The sequence below is a fragment of the Passer domesticus genome, chromosome 3, assembly GCF_036417665.1.
Source record: "Passer domesticus isolate bPasDom1 chromosome 3, bPasDom1.hap1, whole genome shotgun sequence".
Classification (NCBI taxonomy): Eukaryota; Metazoa; Chordata; class Aves; order Passeriformes; family Passeridae; genus Passer; species Passer domesticus.
In genome coordinates this window covers 69,753,130-69,770,786 of record NC_087476.1, presented here as the reverse complement: position 1 = coordinate 69,770,786, position 17,657 = coordinate 69,753,130, and the positions used below count along the sequence as shown (strand labels likewise).

At 44.1% G+C, this 17,657-nt stretch overlaps 1 protein-coding gene and 1 long non-coding RNA gene across 2 annotated transcripts in view; one reads left to right on the top strand and one right to left on the bottom strand.

The window, feature by feature from the left end:
- The window catches only part of LYST (lysosomal trafficking regulator), a 77,286-nt gene extending 74,239 nt beyond the window's left edge, over positions 1–3,047 (bottom strand). The window contains exon 1 of the mRNA XM_064413798.1: positions 2,918–3,047. The gene's annotated coding sequence lies outside the window, so the exon portion shown is untranslated. The remainder of the gene's footprint in view (positions 1–2,917) is intronic.
- A 537-nt stretch (positions 3,048–3,584) lies between these two features.
- On the top strand, positions 3,585–6,321 carry LOC135296873 (uncharacterized). Its single transcript, XR_010358899.1, has 3 exons — positions 3,585–3,769; positions 3,889–4,023; positions 4,835–6,321. It is a non-coding gene; the product is annotated as an uncharacterized LOC135296873 (long non-coding RNA).
- Positions 6,322–17,657: the final 11,336 nt, after the last annotated feature.

Genomic DNA, 17,657 nt, shown 5'->3' with positions numbered 1-17,657 from the left:
AAAAGAACGTAACCCCAGGCATATATACATAAAGGCCTCCCTCCACTGCACATTACAATCCTTTCATAACAACATAATCCAATTTTCCAACAAACATAGCACAAAAACGTTTGTGGTGACATCTCATACAATAGCTACTACAGTTCTTAGTCAAGGAAGCCCAGAGAGCCTGACAACTCCTCACAAAGGAATAAAACAGATATTAGTGTGGTCTGGTCAATGACAGCTGTTCACTGAAAAGAACTGAAATTCACCCACAGAAGACAAGCAGGTGTGTTCTGGACAGCATTTCCAGGTGCAGCAGAATCCTCTTACAAAGTAATCATTTCACCTTACATTCCCTCTGCTCTTTTCTATCCTCAAAAGCCAAGTATCAAAACTAGTTTTGCTTCTGATTTCCTTCATGGGCAATATTATCTTATTTGAAAAGACACCATCATGGCAATGGCAAAATTCTGCAAATACAAAGGAAATATTAAATGACCAGTTGTAAGGGTGTACAATTTCATACTAATAAGGAAGAACCATGGTCTATTACAGAAATCACTGACAGTAGAAATATAGAGCTGAGCTTCCTGAAGTGCTTGTACATGGAATCACAGTATTTTCTTATGCTCTTTGAGCTCAACTGCAAAGAGAATGATATGAAAACAGCAACTTACTTTCAATAAGTGTTAAGAATGCAGTTTCTCTTTTCCAACGTTTACAAATCCAGTGTCTAACTTTCCAACACATCCCATACTATTGTGCAAAGTACTCATGGACTCTTTCCTTACTATTTTAAGCTGCACTAACAACTGATGTGGTGACACGTGAAAGACCTACCAGGGACAACGAGAATGGAGGAAGCAAAAGAAGCATCAAACAAGAATCCTAATTAAATGGTTATTAACCTTACAGAAAAACTTCTTACAATCAAACATTTTTGATGGAAAGCTGACTTTGAGCATGGTTAAAAATTTCACAGGGCAAGGAGAAAGGGAAGGCAGGAAGTAAGTGACATCAAAAAAGGTCCTCTTAAGAAATCTGTATACAGTCTTATAAACCAAGTGACAACTGACTTCCTTTGGCAACTGGCTTTGATTTTAGAAGTAAAGCATCAAAAACAATATGCTTTTAGCTTACAAGAGTCTCTGTCCAAAGGACAACAAGTAGGAACAGTTAAATTAAAATACCCTAGGAAAAAGATGTTTGTTTTTTTTTCCTTATCTATGATAATACATGAAAACAATATTTTTCATTCACTCTATTCAAAACATCCACCAGAAACTCTCAGAGCCAGTAAAGCACAAATTTTCTAAAGCACCTGAGAGGATGCTTTCTCCTTTGCACTACTGGTCTGGAAGCCTGTAATACAGGCAAAAATGAGACTCAAGAATATTTTCCCAAGTGCTTATCACACTGTAGCTTCATTATGATAAAAGCTGTATGCAGGCATGGTCTCTTGTCCAAACAAGCAAAATCTGACCCTTCCTTCAGTGAAGGTTAAATGTTCCAGACACCTCTTTTCTGCTACCTAGCACAAGGTTATGATACACATAACCAAAACAGATAGCTATCCCACCACCTCATCAGCAACAGTACACAAGCTTGTGTCACTAGCTCCAAGTTCCCTGTAGACCCTTATAATGAAGTCTTACTGACTCACATGGCACTGCAAGCAAGAAGGAAAAAAAAGAAAAAAGCCTGCCATCCAGATTTTCTTCTTTAGCCAGCCCCATTTATAACCACATTAGATGCTTTTCCAACTCCTAGGCCATGACATTGTCATGTGATCTTCTTTCTAAATTTCTTCAATTGCTCTGCTTTCTTTTGTACAAGAAGTTTTATTTTCACTTCCAGTGATGCACTTGCTTTTCTTGCCGTCTCCCTTCACTGCAGATGTCAGTAAAAGGTAGCTCTTTAGATCCTCTGGGGATATCAAGCAAGATCCAATTCTTAGATTTTTACTTTTCTCCCGGAGAAGCATCTTTGAATATTCTCCCCATACTCAAAGAACACGTAGAAGAGTTTCCATCGCGCCTCTGTCCACCCATTTTGATGCACGTTTTTGAAAAAGAGCAGCTCAGGTGCTGAAACGTTACGACCCCTGTATGTTCTACGTCCGCCAGGGTTATCGCGTTTCCGTGCACAGCCCTCACTTGCTGTTCTTCAGTCCTTATCTGCACCAAGCGCCCCGCTGACAGCAGAGGCTTTGTGCTCGCGCTTGGCGCACAGCGCTGCCCAGGGCAGGCAGCGCACCGAACGGGCCGGGCTGGCACGGACCACAGCGGGGCACCGGCTCCAGGCTCGGACCACAGCGGGGCACCGGCTCCAGGCTCCTGCTCAGGCAGGGTCATCCTGCAGCACACGGCACAGGATTGAGTCCTGACCGTTCTTGAACATCTCCAGTGAGGGAGACCGCACAACCTCTCTGGGCAATCTGTTCCAGTGCTCGGCCACCCGCACAGCAACCCGGTAACACGGGAGGGGGCGGAGGAGAACCTGCACGCACCGTCTGCACACGCACTCGGGGCATTAAACGTCGCCTTTCGGCAAAGGCCGAGGCCTCACGTCAGCAGCGACCGCTCTGGGCCGCCGAGCGCCCGCCGCCGGCCGCGGCAGCACTCGGGCCCCGAGCCCGCGGCGCCCCTCCCGCCGCCGGCGGCCGCCGCTGCCCGGGAGCCCCGGGGCGGGCCGGGCCCCTTCCGCGCCACCTCCGGCGGCTCCTTCCGCCTGCTGCTGCCACTGCCGGGCTGCCCCGAGCCGCCAGCGGCATCTCCAGGCGACAGCGGCGGCAGCGCCACTGACAGCCCGCCCGCCGCCGCCGGCCTCGGCCCGCCGAAACCCGCGGGCCGGGCCTGTGCCGAGCGCCCTCCCACGGCCCCGTGCGCCAGGCGAGGCCCCCGCGCCCGCGGCGCTGCCCGGCCGCCCTTACCCACTCCTCTTCCCGCCGGAGCCGACGCGCCCGGCCGCCCGCTCCGCTCTTATCCCGCTGACAGCGTCCCGGCAGCCCATGGCGGGAGGTTCCTGCCCGGCCCCGCCGCGCCGCCCGCCCCCGTCTCCCCGGCAACACAGCGCCCGCCCCGCCCCGCCGCCGCGCCTCCGCCGGGCCGGCGCTAGGGCCGCCCTGGGAGTGCCGTGGCTAGCCTGGCGCTGCCGGCTGCCCCTGCTCCTGTCCTCGGGCAGTGACAGCGCCGGGCCAGTGCCACACGGACAGCCGGCCGGCCTGCGGCTCCTGCGGGGCAGCCAGACGGGCGGGAGGTGCCCCTAAGCCGCTTCACTCCGCCGCTACCACCCTGCCCGGCTTTAACATCAACATTAAAAACGCCCTTAACATGCGTGTCACGTATCCGTGGCCATCCGCCCGCTGGCGGCGGCCGGGCTGCTGCGAGCCGCTGTCACTGCAGCGCTGCGCTGGCTCACGGAGGGATCCGTGGGGTTTGAGCTCCGTGTCGGTGTTTGCTCAGAGCAAATTCTTGGAGCAGGTTACGGCTGCGGAGCTGGGCTTTGGCACTCGGCTGGAATGCCCAGAGGAAACGGTTGCTGTTCCATCAACCCCCTGACAGAACAGGTTCGCGTAGGCAAATAAATAAACGGTGAGCCCGGACTGCATGTCACTGTTCTCGCCTGCTTCAGGAATTCACCTTGCATGGCCGGGGCACTCAGAAAGTGAGAGCAATACAGTACGGGCAATGTTAATAACAATATGCTTCATATATTCATGCATGCCTAGGTTTGGCATCACCATCTTGATTCTTGAAATCACAAAAAAATATACATACAGAGGGTGAGCAAGTGTATCCTCGCATCCTTATGCCTCTCCCTGGTGCATTGGTCTCCTACTCCCTGACCTTTGCTGCCTTTTCTGGTGCGGACTGTGTAATTGCATTTTGCTTATCATCCCAGGGCCTGCTGGCTACCTTGGTGTCATATTGGCTTTGTAAAACTCTAAGCCAGGCTGCCTGCAAGGATTACACGGATGGACAGAGACAGATCTTGGGAATGCTTCAAACAGCAGGATCCCAGGACCCACCTGCCAAAGTAAGTTTAGATACACACGAGGTAACAGCAGCTAAGTCTTGCAAATATAAACTTCAATCTGCCTGTACACCCTGCTTCTCACACTTTTTCCCATGGCATCTACTTATGGCCATCTTTTTCTCCCTTGGCACCTGCTTTTGGCTGTTGTCCAGGTTTGTGCTCACCTTATTGACAGGGAGCAAACTATCCCTGTGAGATGGATACTGGGCTAAACAGATCTCTATTCCAAGCCAAGACAGCAATTTCCCTGCAAGGACCAGCTGTGCAGACCCCAAAAGGGTACCTCTCTCTGGGAATTAAGCACCTAGGCAATACTTCTGCACTCAAAAATTGCTTAAATCCCTCAAGAAAAGCAGTCCTAGGCAAGCATCACCAGTATTCCAACAGAACAGGAAGGAAGGGAGAGGAGCCTGGCGCTGCTTTGCTGCTAAGCCAGGTCACACAGCAGTCACAGAGCCACCACAGTTGTGGGAGCCCCAGTGACACCCCATGTCCCTGCTTAGGTACCCACCCTTGAGAAGCTCAGAGAGATAAGTGGCTTTCGGAGGCACCCAAGCTTCTTCAGTGGTCACAGAGAACTTAAAGGAAAAGTGGTTCAGTCAGTGTCCCAGAGTTGCTAATTCAGGCAAACTAAATCCTACTTTTAAGCCAGTTTATTTTAAACTCCTGAAGGACATGGTAGGATTCAGTCCAGCCCATCCCATCTGGCACTGCAGCTGCTGGAGAGGAAAGTGAGCCAAGGTTCCCAAACCCAGGCTCAGGAAGTCCTTGCCCTAATAATTCTCACACAAATCCTCTCTACTTCCTGCAGCTGAGAAGAAAGAAAATTCTCTTCTACCTCAGAACCTGGACTTCCTGTTTACTGAAAAGTTGAGATGCCACTACTTTATCTTTCCTTCAGATCTTATGATGAGGATGAATGCATGTGTGTGTCCCTTACCGCTGGCAGCATCCTGAAAACAGAGGTTTCTATTGGGCTCTCCCACGAAATTCCTGCCTGCCAGTACCTCCAAGGCTCCTTGCTGTTTCCTCTGCAGCTGCCCAGTTTTCCCCAGAAGCAGATGTAGGACAGGACAAATGCAGTGCTTGACATTTGCACATTATCTACTGTTTCTCAAGGAGACCAGTGAAGCTAAGCAGGCTGTACATTGCCTTGCATGATTGTACAGCAAAACTGTCACAGCAGCAATGAAAATGAAGTCAATGGCCAACAGCACATCAACTCACCCTTGGAATATTAGATTTTATAGTGCAAAGAATATGAACATTTTAGATAAATAAGATAAATTCCTGAAAATAAGAGTTTTCAGGGGAGAATTTGCCATCACATACAAACATCTGAGTGAATTTTCACAATTTATTAAAACTTTAGAAGGGAAGTATGCCATAGCCTAAGTAGGACTGCACCGAACAGTTATCATGTGTGTTTAAAAAAGATTATAAACTGTTTGGACTAAAAATATTGTTGAGAAAGATAAGTAGGGGCAATTACAGATTTTATCAGAATGATAATGTTTTTCTCACTTGAATGCTTCAAAGTATAACCTTTCAGCCATGCAGATTTTTTTAATAATTACAATAATTAAAGATCCTGCACAGATGCAACACAAGCCTGCTCCTCAATTTCAAATCAGAGTTTTTCAGTAAAGTACTAAGCATTCTGAATTCATTTACATCAGTATAAATTTGCAGCACCACCAGAAAGTGAGCAGAATGACACCGGTTCATACTAGAATAACTTCAAATCAAGCCTGGTTCTTCTTAGCATCACTGGTTCACTGATGACTGCCTCTATCCTACAAACAGTACCTGAATCTCACTTCAACATCATTCTTCCTGGGTTTCTACTATAATTCTTACTCTTCTGTGTAAATTGAGATGATAATAAGATGGAAAACAAGCAAGGAGCAAGAATACAGGTGGTATTTCCCTACTGTTCTCCTGAACAATAGAACAAGTCCACAACACCTGCACAGATCACACTGGTACCCAAATTCTTCAGTGTGTGGTGCTAATGTTCACAGAGTGTGGATTGAGATCAATGGTTCCAAAATTTTAATATTCAGTCAGCCACTGTCCATTCCTGGAATTTCTTAAGTAGACATTTTTCAATAAAGGTCCGTCTACTCTCATCATGAAGGTTTCAGCTGAAAGCCTTGTGAAGGTAATGTAATGTAAGGCCTAGATTTTGTTAGCCACTTTTACAGTCTCATTTTCTCTCCTTTCCAATGAGTATGTATTTGTCTTGGAAAATTTACCTGTGTTTTTATGATATAATAAAAATAATATTTAAAACTGTGGAGTAATTAATATAATACATGATCTGTCTTAAGTCCATGATCTTAAATCGGAGTGGTTTGTGGAAAGGGAATCTTTTGTCAGCTGAGATGAGCAGCATTTCAGCAGGGAATGAATAAGAGTCTGTTTTCCCAAGGAAGCGCATTACTCTTTTATTCGTATACTACTTTAAAAAAAAACAAAAGAGTGAATAAAGTACAAAACCAGTTTTGCACTTAGGATCAATGAATGGTTAAAAAAACATTAAAAAACACTACTCTAGGTGTGGGTCTATCTATATCATGGGAAGAAGTAGTCTGTGATTATCTACTCACTTCCAGATCAGTGTTGGAGGAGTAAGCTGTTGAATGAATTCAAGGACAAAGAAATACAGGCTGAACGCTCTTCATGTTTGCATTCTTTATGTTTGGCTACAGTGGTATAGAAAGACCAGAGACAAAGAAAAATATTATCTAGTAGGTAGAAAGCAAAGGTGAAATTAAGCCAAAAGTGGCTTGAAGCACAGGAGTTGTGGAAAGTTGTCCTTAGTTGTTTATAATCCTTGTTTAGGCTTGCCTACTGCAAGCAGGACTTGATTTCCAGTCATGCTTAATTTTTCATTGCAGTTATTCCTGGTCAGCACACTCTGATATCAGGATGTTTTTACTGATGGTTCTAGGGCCCAAACAGGACAGGAGGTAGCCAGATAGCCTGGTGGAAACACATTGTATGACCCCTCAACTTGTTCAATATCTAATCTAGATGAAAGAATTGATTACTTGCATTATCAGTTTCTAATCAGTGAGTATACTTTGACCAGCCTTGGCTTTTCCATTTAGAAGGAATTAATCCAGTTTAAAGTTTACTCAAAAACAGCTGAGGTAAATCACTGGCTGCAATGTATGTTGAACTAGAATTAAATTGCCTTTAGTGAAGTGAGTTTGTATGATGTAAGAAAACTTGATTTATACAGAAATGATTGAAGCTAGAATAATTCCCACTACAAAGAAGGAGGGAAACCTAATGAGAAATGCAAATCGTTTAAAAACATAGAGACAGGACTTTGAGTCTCAATTTGCACCTACTCATGGCTTGTAAATGCATGAATTCCAGATCATAGTCTCTTACAGTTACACATTGTCATGTGTCTAACAACTCACATCTGTTCTGCAGTAAACAGTCAGGCAAAGGATGTGTTCTTGAAGTGAGTCAGTACAAGAGGTGAAACTGAGATGAAATCTCATTAAAAGCATGTCAGACTGCAGTTTTCACGTGTCCTTATTAGGCCTACCATTGCCTTTAGCTGGATCTACAACCCATGGGAAAATACTACCTTCCTAATCCACTGCAAAAAGCATATCTGCAGTTCTCAATAACACACATGCTTTATATTATCTTTTCACAATCAATTTCTATGAAATATAACTAATAGAAAGTAATATTATTTTTTAAAACTTCTTTTTAGTATTGGAAAAGTTCTAGCAGATTTTAATTTTCACCTGTTATGCACCATTTCTGAGTTTTTGCGCTGCTCTTCTTGAAAAATTAAGATTGTACTTCAGAGTTTAGAATGGGTATATATTTTATAAAGAGCAAACAATACAAAAATAGGAAATTCACAAAAGCATGCAGACGCCCCTGAAAGTGACCTTGTTTCCAGATGTGTATTTCTGTCATAATTTGCTTATTCATTCATAGCCTAATAGAGCTTATCCCCAAGAATTTTTTTAGGATAACAATCTGTTTTTTAAAGTAGCATATCATCAGAATGGTAGCTCTGGGAACTGCAGGTCCAAACCCCATCAACAGTATGGTAGGGGTGATGGGAGTATATATTTGTTTGGATAAAGCTTAGCCAAACTTTCTTGTTGAATTCTTTCACCCTGTTTCTCACATTTCCAGTGTATCTATCCTTTTCCCACTTGCAAGAAAGAAAACCCTATTTATTTTGCCTGGACACAGCTGGAACAAACTGATACTGCTCACTATTCTAGTGACAGCTGAACGTTCTTCATTGCTGTTTAGTTTGACACATGGGTACAGTGTCTGGTTTTGTATCAAGGCAAATACCTCCAGTGTCTTTTTCACTGTTTCAGTTTCCTGATGGATTCCAATTTCACCTTCAAAATGGCCAGTCTGGGTCCCAGCAGACCTGTTCAGCCCAGCATCAGCTGCCTGCAGAAGGCTGCATGAACAGGACACGTGAATGGTGACCCTTAGTGCCTGTTCCAGTCTGCAGCAGTCTGAGTTCAAGAGCAGCCTGGGACAGATGGGGTCTCTTCATGGTTTATAGACTTTGATTCATTTTTGTTCCATTGATTTGTCCAGTAGCTGTGTGAGCCCTGAAAAGCCTCTGGCACCCAGCAAGTCCTGCAGTGTTCTAAAGTTGACTTACATGTCTGGTGAAAAGCACCTCTTTAATTTGTTTGGGACTTTTTACCTGCCCATTTCTCTTAGTTTTATCTAGTTCTTCTGCTTTGTGGAGGAGGGAATAATGACTCTATGGTTCTTCTCCCTACATTGCTCATGTTTTTAAGACTTCTTGTCAAATCTCCCATCTGCTTCTTTTTTTCCACACTGAAGAGTCCCTGGCTATTTAACCATTCACTGTGTACCATTTGTCCAGCTTTCTTGCCCTTTATAAAACTGTTTGTCATAACTTAGGGATCTCTTCTGCCCAAGTAATAGGACTTCTCTTTTCAGCACTTCTCTCTCTGCACAAAATGTTAGGATTCGTTTGACAATATTGATTTTTTTCCTGCCATTTTAACCCAATCACTCATAGCAGGAAATCCTTCTTTTTCTGGCTGACTTTCATTTTTGCTTCCTAGAGGAATTTGCCATCTCTCACCTCAGACTATGCATTTGTTTTCAGATAACTTCTATGTCAAACCAAACAATTTCAGGGACAGATTTCTGAGACTTCGCTGGGGGCTTCCATCTCCTTCCTATGCCCAAAAAAACTCCACCAAGATGTGAGATTGTTTTTCCTACAAAAGTTATATCCATTTTTCTTCATAATATCACATATACTTATACACCTACTAATTACATTATATATTATCTTTTCTACCAATTTCTTCAATATTTCTACAATCTTTTTTTTTAAGGCTTGACCTCTTTAAATATCATGAGTTTCAGTATAGTCAGTGTGACATTAGAAAGACTCAACAGCAAAACTTTGTCTTTCACAAAAATAGTCACTCTATATTGATTAGTTTTTGTTGATTTTTTTTAAAGAAAAGTACATAATGCAGGTCAACCACACAAACCTATTAATCACAAGACTATGAATAAATTATGAGGCAAACATTACAATTTTCTGGCACACTGACTATGGCTTTTACCAATGTATTAATGCTACATAAAAACAAACAAAGAAAGCTGTTTAAAATATTTCTGCATAAGGCTGATACTGCATTTCTCCCTGTGATTTCTGATTGTCAATCTAATAGTTCTGCTTCCAGTCCAGCAATTATTTTCTTACTGACTTTCCTTTGTGGGAAAAGAAAAAGTTATTCAGCAAAGATAAATGTTCAATGTTTGCAAACATATTTTCCTGAGCATTGGGTATCTCCATCTTCAGAAGACCTCCATGCACAGAACGCTAAGCAGTACTCAGGGTGCTGGTAAAGCAGACAGAGCAATCACAAGAGTGCTTTCAAATGCTCCTCTGGTGCTGGGACAGCTCATGGCTGCCTGTTCCCCATGGAGGAGGTACAGGTGAGGAGTCAGGGGGAGGTGGGGGTCTGGTTCAGTGCCTGTTCCCCAGCAGCCACAGTGTTTGTGGGTGCTCATGTCAGCACTGCAAAGAGGACGTTTCCCCAGAGCTGCTTTAGTGGGGACAGACTGTTGCCCTCAGCCCAGAAGCTCCAGATATTTAGAGATGTTTGGTTCCCTGTTGGTATGTTATGCCAGCTTCACATTATCCATGAATGTCAAACCCAAGTGGGTAAAGACTCTTTGGTGTAGTGGATGGTGGCTGAAATGTAAGTATGGTGAGGCCTGGCAGATTGTCTGCATCACACCCACCCAATCCCATGATGGCAAGTGCCATGTGCTTATGATGGTGGCAGTAACCACAGGAGAGCTGCAAACACACCCTGTGCCCCATGCCACCACCTGGAACACCACCCTGGGCCTTGGAAAGCAAGTCTTATGATGACATGGTACTCCAGAAGGAGCTGAATCAGACAATGGAACTCATTTCCTAGACAATCTTAGAGACACATGGGCCAATTTAGTAGTTGTACCACATTCCCTGTCATGCACCAGTCTCTGGAAAGACCCAACAATGTAAAGGACTGTTAAAGACTACACTGACAGCAATGGGTGATGGGACATTCAGACATTGGGGTACACACTCAGCAAAAGCCACCTTGTTAGTCAGCTCCAGAGGGCCAATAGGGATGGCCCTGCCCAATCAAAACATTTTACATACTGTAGGAACAGATAAAGTTCTTGTAGTACATATTAAAGACATGCTGGGCAAAACCTGGAGTAGTCCTGCCTCAGGCAAAGGCAAGCCCTACCATGGGACTGCTTTTGCTAAAAAATCTGGATGCACTTGGTGGGTGATGTGGCAGGATGCAGAAGTCTAGTGTGCCCCAAATGGATTTGACTTTGGGTGAAAATAAACAATTAATTACAGTGTGTTATAACTACCCAGTTGTAATATTATATATATGGTGGCTATGTGTGCATTACCTCACTGAGCATCTCATGGCATCAATCTTAGCCACAAGCATTCTAGGGATCTGAGTCTGACTTCCCTCTGATTGCCATGTTCACACCAATGAAGAATGGGCTTTGATAAAACAGCAAGTGCAGCAGTGCTGGAATGAGAGCTGACTCAAATGTGCACCATGCAACAGTCCAACCCCTCACACCATGTTTCCTGCATGAAGAACTGTTATCAAAGATGAAGGCCAAAGTCAGGGAGTAAAAGAATTCCATAAACTTTTTTTTTTTGTGTGTGTGTGTGTGTGTGTGTGTGTGTGTGGACATTTAATGAACATTTGACAGAGGCATTTCATAGACTAAGAGAATTACGTTTGTATGAATACCTATCAAAACAGATGAATAGGCAAGGTGATGGGATAGTGGGCAGTGTGAAACTTGGCATGATATAATGGTATGGAAAAAAGGGTGGATATTGTCCTGGTTTCAGTTAAGGTAGAGTTAATTTCTTCTCAGTAGCTATTACAGTGATGTGTTTTGGATTTGTAATGAGAATGGTGTTGATAACACACTGATGTTTTGGTTTTTTCTAAGTAGTTTATCCTTAGTCAAGGACTTTTTTTCCCTTCTGTCTTGCTTTGCCAGTGAGGAGGTGAGCAAAAGAAACTGGGAGGGATCCAAGCTGACCAGATGGATATTCCACACCATAGAATGTCATGTGCAGCATATAAACTGAGGGAGTTACCTGGAAGGACAGCTGACCTGGGTTTGGGAAGGGGGATCTGGCATTGGTCAGCAGATGGTGAGCAATTATATTGTGCATCACTTTGGATTTTCCCATTATTATTATTGTTGTTGTTGTTATTATTGTTATTATTATATTTTCAATTATTAAAATGTTCTTATCTCAAGAGAAAAGTTTTATTTGCATTCTCCCCATTCCTTTGGTGTTAGGAGAGAGGCTGTGTGATGTTTCATCTCCAGCTGGACTTAAAACCATGACACAGCTTCAGCTCTGGCACAGTGGGGGAACCTGACAACTAAAATGATGATCCTGGCAAGTGAAAGGGTGCAAGAGAGCCAGCATGGATGGTATGCGGGGTTTGCATTCCCTGTTTTAGAATAAACCCAGCCCATGAAGTAGACTCTGTAATAATACTCAGCCATTGTGCTTTTCTGCTTGCCTGTCTCCAGATTAGCATTTTTTGGCACTAGCACAACAGGGCACAAAACATGCTCTATTTCAGACACTGTCACTTTCTCACAAGAAGCAGGAGACTGTTCCTCAGCAAGAATCTCTCTTACAGTGTTCTGTCTGTTCACCTCCACACTCCTCTTACTATGTTTTCAGTTCTTTCTCCAGGTGTGTTAAGCATTGCCTCAAGCCATGGATTTACTACTATAATGTACCGATCAGAAGGAGACAATACTATTGATTCAAGTCAAGGGAGTGAGCCAGTTTTGCAGTTTTATGCACCTCATTGGAGCTCTGTAGTTATTTAGTTGCATTGAATAATTCAGTGGGTAGGCTGTCTGAAGTGCAGCAGGCTCTATTTCCTGCGAAGGGAAGGGTGACGCATGCTTGTAGGGCTTCAGACATCTCTCCAGCAATCGGCACAGACCTTTTCAGAGATACATACATTTAGAGACACCTCCCAGCACCCATCCAGGACCTCTGCCAAATCTTCTCGTTTTCACACTAAGGCAAAATCCTGTTCACAGTTTTGTCGGTATTACTCTACTGCTGTCAGCAGAGTCATTCCAGAGTCACACAGGTGCAAATGGTTTGATACAATCGTTAGTGTTTCCCTGACCCAGCACACACCATCCTAAACTTTGTGCCCTACTTGATCAGTGTATCTCCCCTGCCTGCTGACCTAGCACACAAGCTGATGCACAGATGCCAAACCACAAATATCAGTCCCCGGGCAAACACCAAAACGTGTGACTCAGGTTCTAACCCTCCCTGAGCCCTCACTCCAGACCTCACCAGAGACTTCCCTGCTAATCTACACCCCAGACAAATGCCCCAGACACCTCCACTCAGGTTGATTTTCCTGCACACCCTCACACACCCCTACCACCACTCCATAACAAGAAGAATGACCCTCCTTGGGGAGCTTTCTTCCTCACAACCATCTTCCCCATTTCCTTGCAGCTTCCCTTTCCCTTAGAAATTAGACATCACCATAAGGAATAAAAACTGTTTAAAAACCTATACAGCGTACCTGATTTCCTCAGACACTTGCTACTAAGAAGCAAAGGGGTAGCAACACAGAATTACATGGGCACCCACCTCCTGGTCTCTCCTCTGTTAGCGTTTGACATGGACCCAGCCAGAGGGAGGTTGCTGCATCTGCACAAACTGCTGCAGTGGAACCTTGGATTTTCTGTCAGACTGCTGGATGAAATCACAGTTTCCTTGCTGGCGTGCTCTGGCTCCTTTTCAGCTTCACACAAGCAGCCTGTCCTGCAGAGGCTTGGAATTCAAAAGTCGCTTTTGTTTGTTTTCCTTTGAGTTGGTTCTGCTGCTGTGTCTGCAGTGCTGCTGGAGAAAAAAAAGCATATAGGAAAGGAAGGAAAGACAAAGGATTCCTGCAGGCTTTTACTGTCAGTGGTGCAGGAGGATAAGTAAACAGTGCAGAGAGCTAAAAAGACTGTGCTAAGTGGTGCAAGAGTCTAAAAGCTTTCCAATGAGCCATCCCATTGTGTTTGCTTGAGTACTGTATATAGGTGTATAAAGAGGGAACAGTGTGGCCTTAAGGCCACATTCATGAACTGAGATGGCTGAGTGAAACACTCAAAACTCTGTCCTGTTCTGCCAAAAAGACTCTCGATAAGCAATCTGAGCTGATCTGCAAAAAATGTTTCTGGTCTCCAACTGATGTCATTTTTCCAAGCACAACAATAACAAAAAATGGAAAAAAAAAAAGGAAAACGGTGCTCAAACCACACAATTCAAAGTCTACGTACACCTTTCAGAGTTTACAGTTTTAGATGTCCCCTTTTGAATTTCCAACTGCAAGGACAGCAAGGCCAGGATCCCCTTAGTCTAGGGGACTAGTGTGACTAGTGATTCTAGTCACACTAAAGAAATTATATTTGTTCTAAAATACCAAATAACTTGATCTAAATGTGTATGATCCCAACTGCACAGGCATCAACGCTTTTAGAACTAATACTGGTGAGTGAATTTCAGCAAAACATGAAGAGATCCAGAGTCACAAACCCTGTAAGACAATGATCTGCCTCAGCACTGTGAGTGTGCTAAGGTTTCAAAAACACTAAAATCACTAAATCTTGATGCACCTCCCTGAAACTGTCAGTGTAATATTTGTAGGTCTTATTAAGAATTTATGGTTGAGACTGCTTCTTTGAGCTTTCCTGACACATATGACCATGCTGATCTACCTATTAGTCTTAATTCACTGAATTACCTTTATGGCTTCTCCTGTATAATGTGGACTTGGGATTTGCCTCAAGTATTTGCTGGGCATATTAGTTTTTTACTTTCTGCATATTCACAGCTACATCTCAGGGCACAGTTTCACTAAGCCCAGGTGCTGGAACAGGAGTGCTTGTGCTTGTCTGATCTTGCAGCCAGCTGGATCAGCCCACTGACCCAGCTGAAAAACAATCTGCTGGTTTTCTAGGGCAAGTTTTCCACTGGATCAGCTTGTTGATCTCTTTGATGGCACAGTCACGAGTACTTTGCCAACGCAAGGCAGGAGGGGGACTTGCACCTGCAAGAAGAAGGATGGTGACATCCCTTTTGATTTCAGTCTGCATGAACACCTCTTAAGCCTCACCATGAATGCAAAGTTCACCACACACTCAGACAGATCTTGGATAAGTGCAGCTCTGTCATGCTTGAGTCTGTATTTATAGTCACCAGACATACACCACCTGAACTGCAGAGGATTTACTACAAAATTATAGTCTGAGGGGTAACTCAGGCAATCTCTGAACAAGGAGCAGCTGGTATGAAGCAAGAAGGCACAGATCACTGCCACTGCAATGTTGTTGAAAGCATGTAATCACTATTTAATTTGACTTCTCAGCTTTTATAAGCTTTTGGAAATTTTCCAGATATAAAAGTCCTTTCTTTTCTTATACCAAGAGGAAGCTGCTTCTGAATTTCAAGGAGACAAAATGCAGCACAGGATGCTGTGAAATACTACAGAAAAATTTTCTGTCTGACGCAGAGACCTGAAGCAATTCTTGCATTGGTGCTGCAGTACCTTCAGGTGACCAGGAAATTTGTTTGCACATCTGTCTGGACATTTGTAAGTATTTTGATGGCATTTAGAGTTTTCCTTGGAAATCAGACATCTGCAGTAGATAAATGGATCTTGATCTTTGTCTTACCTAACTTCTCCCTACAATAAATTAGACATGAAGCTGAACTAAAAATTCATATATGGTAAGTGGGGGGAGATAGTAACCCCCAGAGGGCAACTCAGTCCATCCAGCAGATATGCACATATGGGGTGAACTGAACCCTGAAAATGGCCCTCTCCCCTCCTCACTACTAAAGGTAAAAGAAGACAAGGCCTTAAACTGAAGAAGGAAAAGAAGTCCTCTGGACTCATTAAGGGATGGATCTGAACCAAGGAAAACTCAGATTCGTGAGGATGAAGTGGGCTGTGAGGGTAATCTAGAGCTGTGTGTGTCAGGTGCTGTCCAAGCAAGGCTCAGGTCTGTCAGAAACTTGTGCAAGCCTGTTTTATTCTAACTTCTTGATCTATCATTAGCCTGTGGACCTCAGGCTGCTGGGAGGCACCAGGGCCAATGCAGCTGTAAGGGGGTGGGAGAGGGGTCTCTTTCTGGGGTCGTGGCTGTTGTGGGCAGAGGAGGCACACTCTGAGCAGGAGTGCAGAGGCCCAAAGCCAGGCTAGAGTTGAAATCCTGCTCACCCTGAGTGTGTGCCCACCACACTGGAAGACAAGCACAAGCACATGGTGAAGGTCCAGAGTCTGCAGCACATGAAAGTCTGGAAATGCTCTTCTGGCTGAGAGTGAGAGCGTCAGGCTTGCAAGTCTTTATGCATCTTGTACAAAGTCAATTTGTCACTTGCTGGCTCCAGGCCAGGTAGGACATAAATCTTACCGTGAGCACAATTTTGAACAGACATTTCTGCTCAGCCAAGAAGGCGAGTGTGTGTATTTGGGAGCAGAGCAGCCTCAGTGCTGCATGCACCCAGTGCTGAAGCAGTACCATTTCCAGGGCCCACGTGTGTCACCGCTGACGGCAGTGGAGCCTGAGTGATGGAAATGGCTTCCTCCAGGCACAGCAGGTCTGTTGCTATGCTATTTCTGAGCCCTCTGCTTACTTCTGTTACTGGAAAGGACTTACGTTTGTTTCTAAATCCGTGTCTATTGATTAGTGCTTGGCAACTGGCTGCGCAGCTAAATGTAATGATCATAGCTCCTGCTTCTTTTGTTATTCCTGATGCACAGAAAACTGTTCTTTCTTTCTTTTTTTAGTTGTGGGGTGTTCTTGTCAGCTCAGCTTGGCACTGTGCATACTTCACTGTCCAGGGTATTTGGGATTTTCTTTTGAAGCATTTTATACTGGTAATGAAGAGAAAACAAAGTACATAATATTCATTTTGAATGAAGTTGTGACTAAATATCAAAACATACATGAGGTGTAAAACACCACATAACTCATCAGTTTTTACTGCACTAGGTATTTGGTTGGCTCTCTCTATTACAGAAAACACTTGGTTTTCCCAAAAGTATATTAATTACATTCACAAACATTACTGTTTCTACATGTACGTTTTGGCTGAAAAATAAAAGTAATCAGTGGAGTCTGTTAAGATTTGTCTTTAAAAGATACTCATTGCAAGTAGCACATTATAAAATTACCATTACCTGATCAGCTACTAGATCTGTTCTGTACTGGTTTCTTGACTGGAGCATTACACTATTTGTGACTATATCTCTAAATAGCTTTTACTTAGCTCATGCATTCCAGCTCCTTTCCTGAGGAAAACCTGGTATCAGAGATCAGTTATTGGTTACAGTAATTTGTTCAAGCATTTTCTTCAGCAATTTCTACTAACTTTCCTCCTGATAAGAAAGTTAATAAAAATCACAAGTAATATTACATGTGGTTACACAAGTGGTCAAAAGCAATTCTCATAAATGTTTGCTGTAGATGTTCAGTCAGATGCTCAGCAAGACAGCAACAATAGCTCCAGTGTAGTTCAGTGGAAAAAGATTATTTGGGCCATAATTGCATGCAGTGCGTCCCCTCATGTGATGTTCATGCCCCAGCCCTACCCACAACAGCTCTCTAACATCTGCTTTACTGCAGATCAGGTTAGATTATGGTTCTTCAGGACTTGTTGGGGAAGAGGATCAGACTAAGCTCCTTCTGAGGTTTCTTGGGGACCCCATCTATCAGCATTTCCAGGAGTGCTGCTGTACCATTCACCTCTGCTTCCAAACACTGCAGCAATGCCCACTGCAGGTCTCCCAGCCACCAGCCACTGTCTGGGTGACACTGCCTAGAATAAACTAGAAGGTTCTGGATGGCCACCACTGAGGTCCTTTCCAAACTGGCAGAGCTGAGGTGTGGTGGTGCCAAATTCCTGATGAAGACTCAGATAGACTCGTTTCCCCATGCAGCAGTTCTACATTTGCTAGTCTTCTTTGAGACCCAAGAAC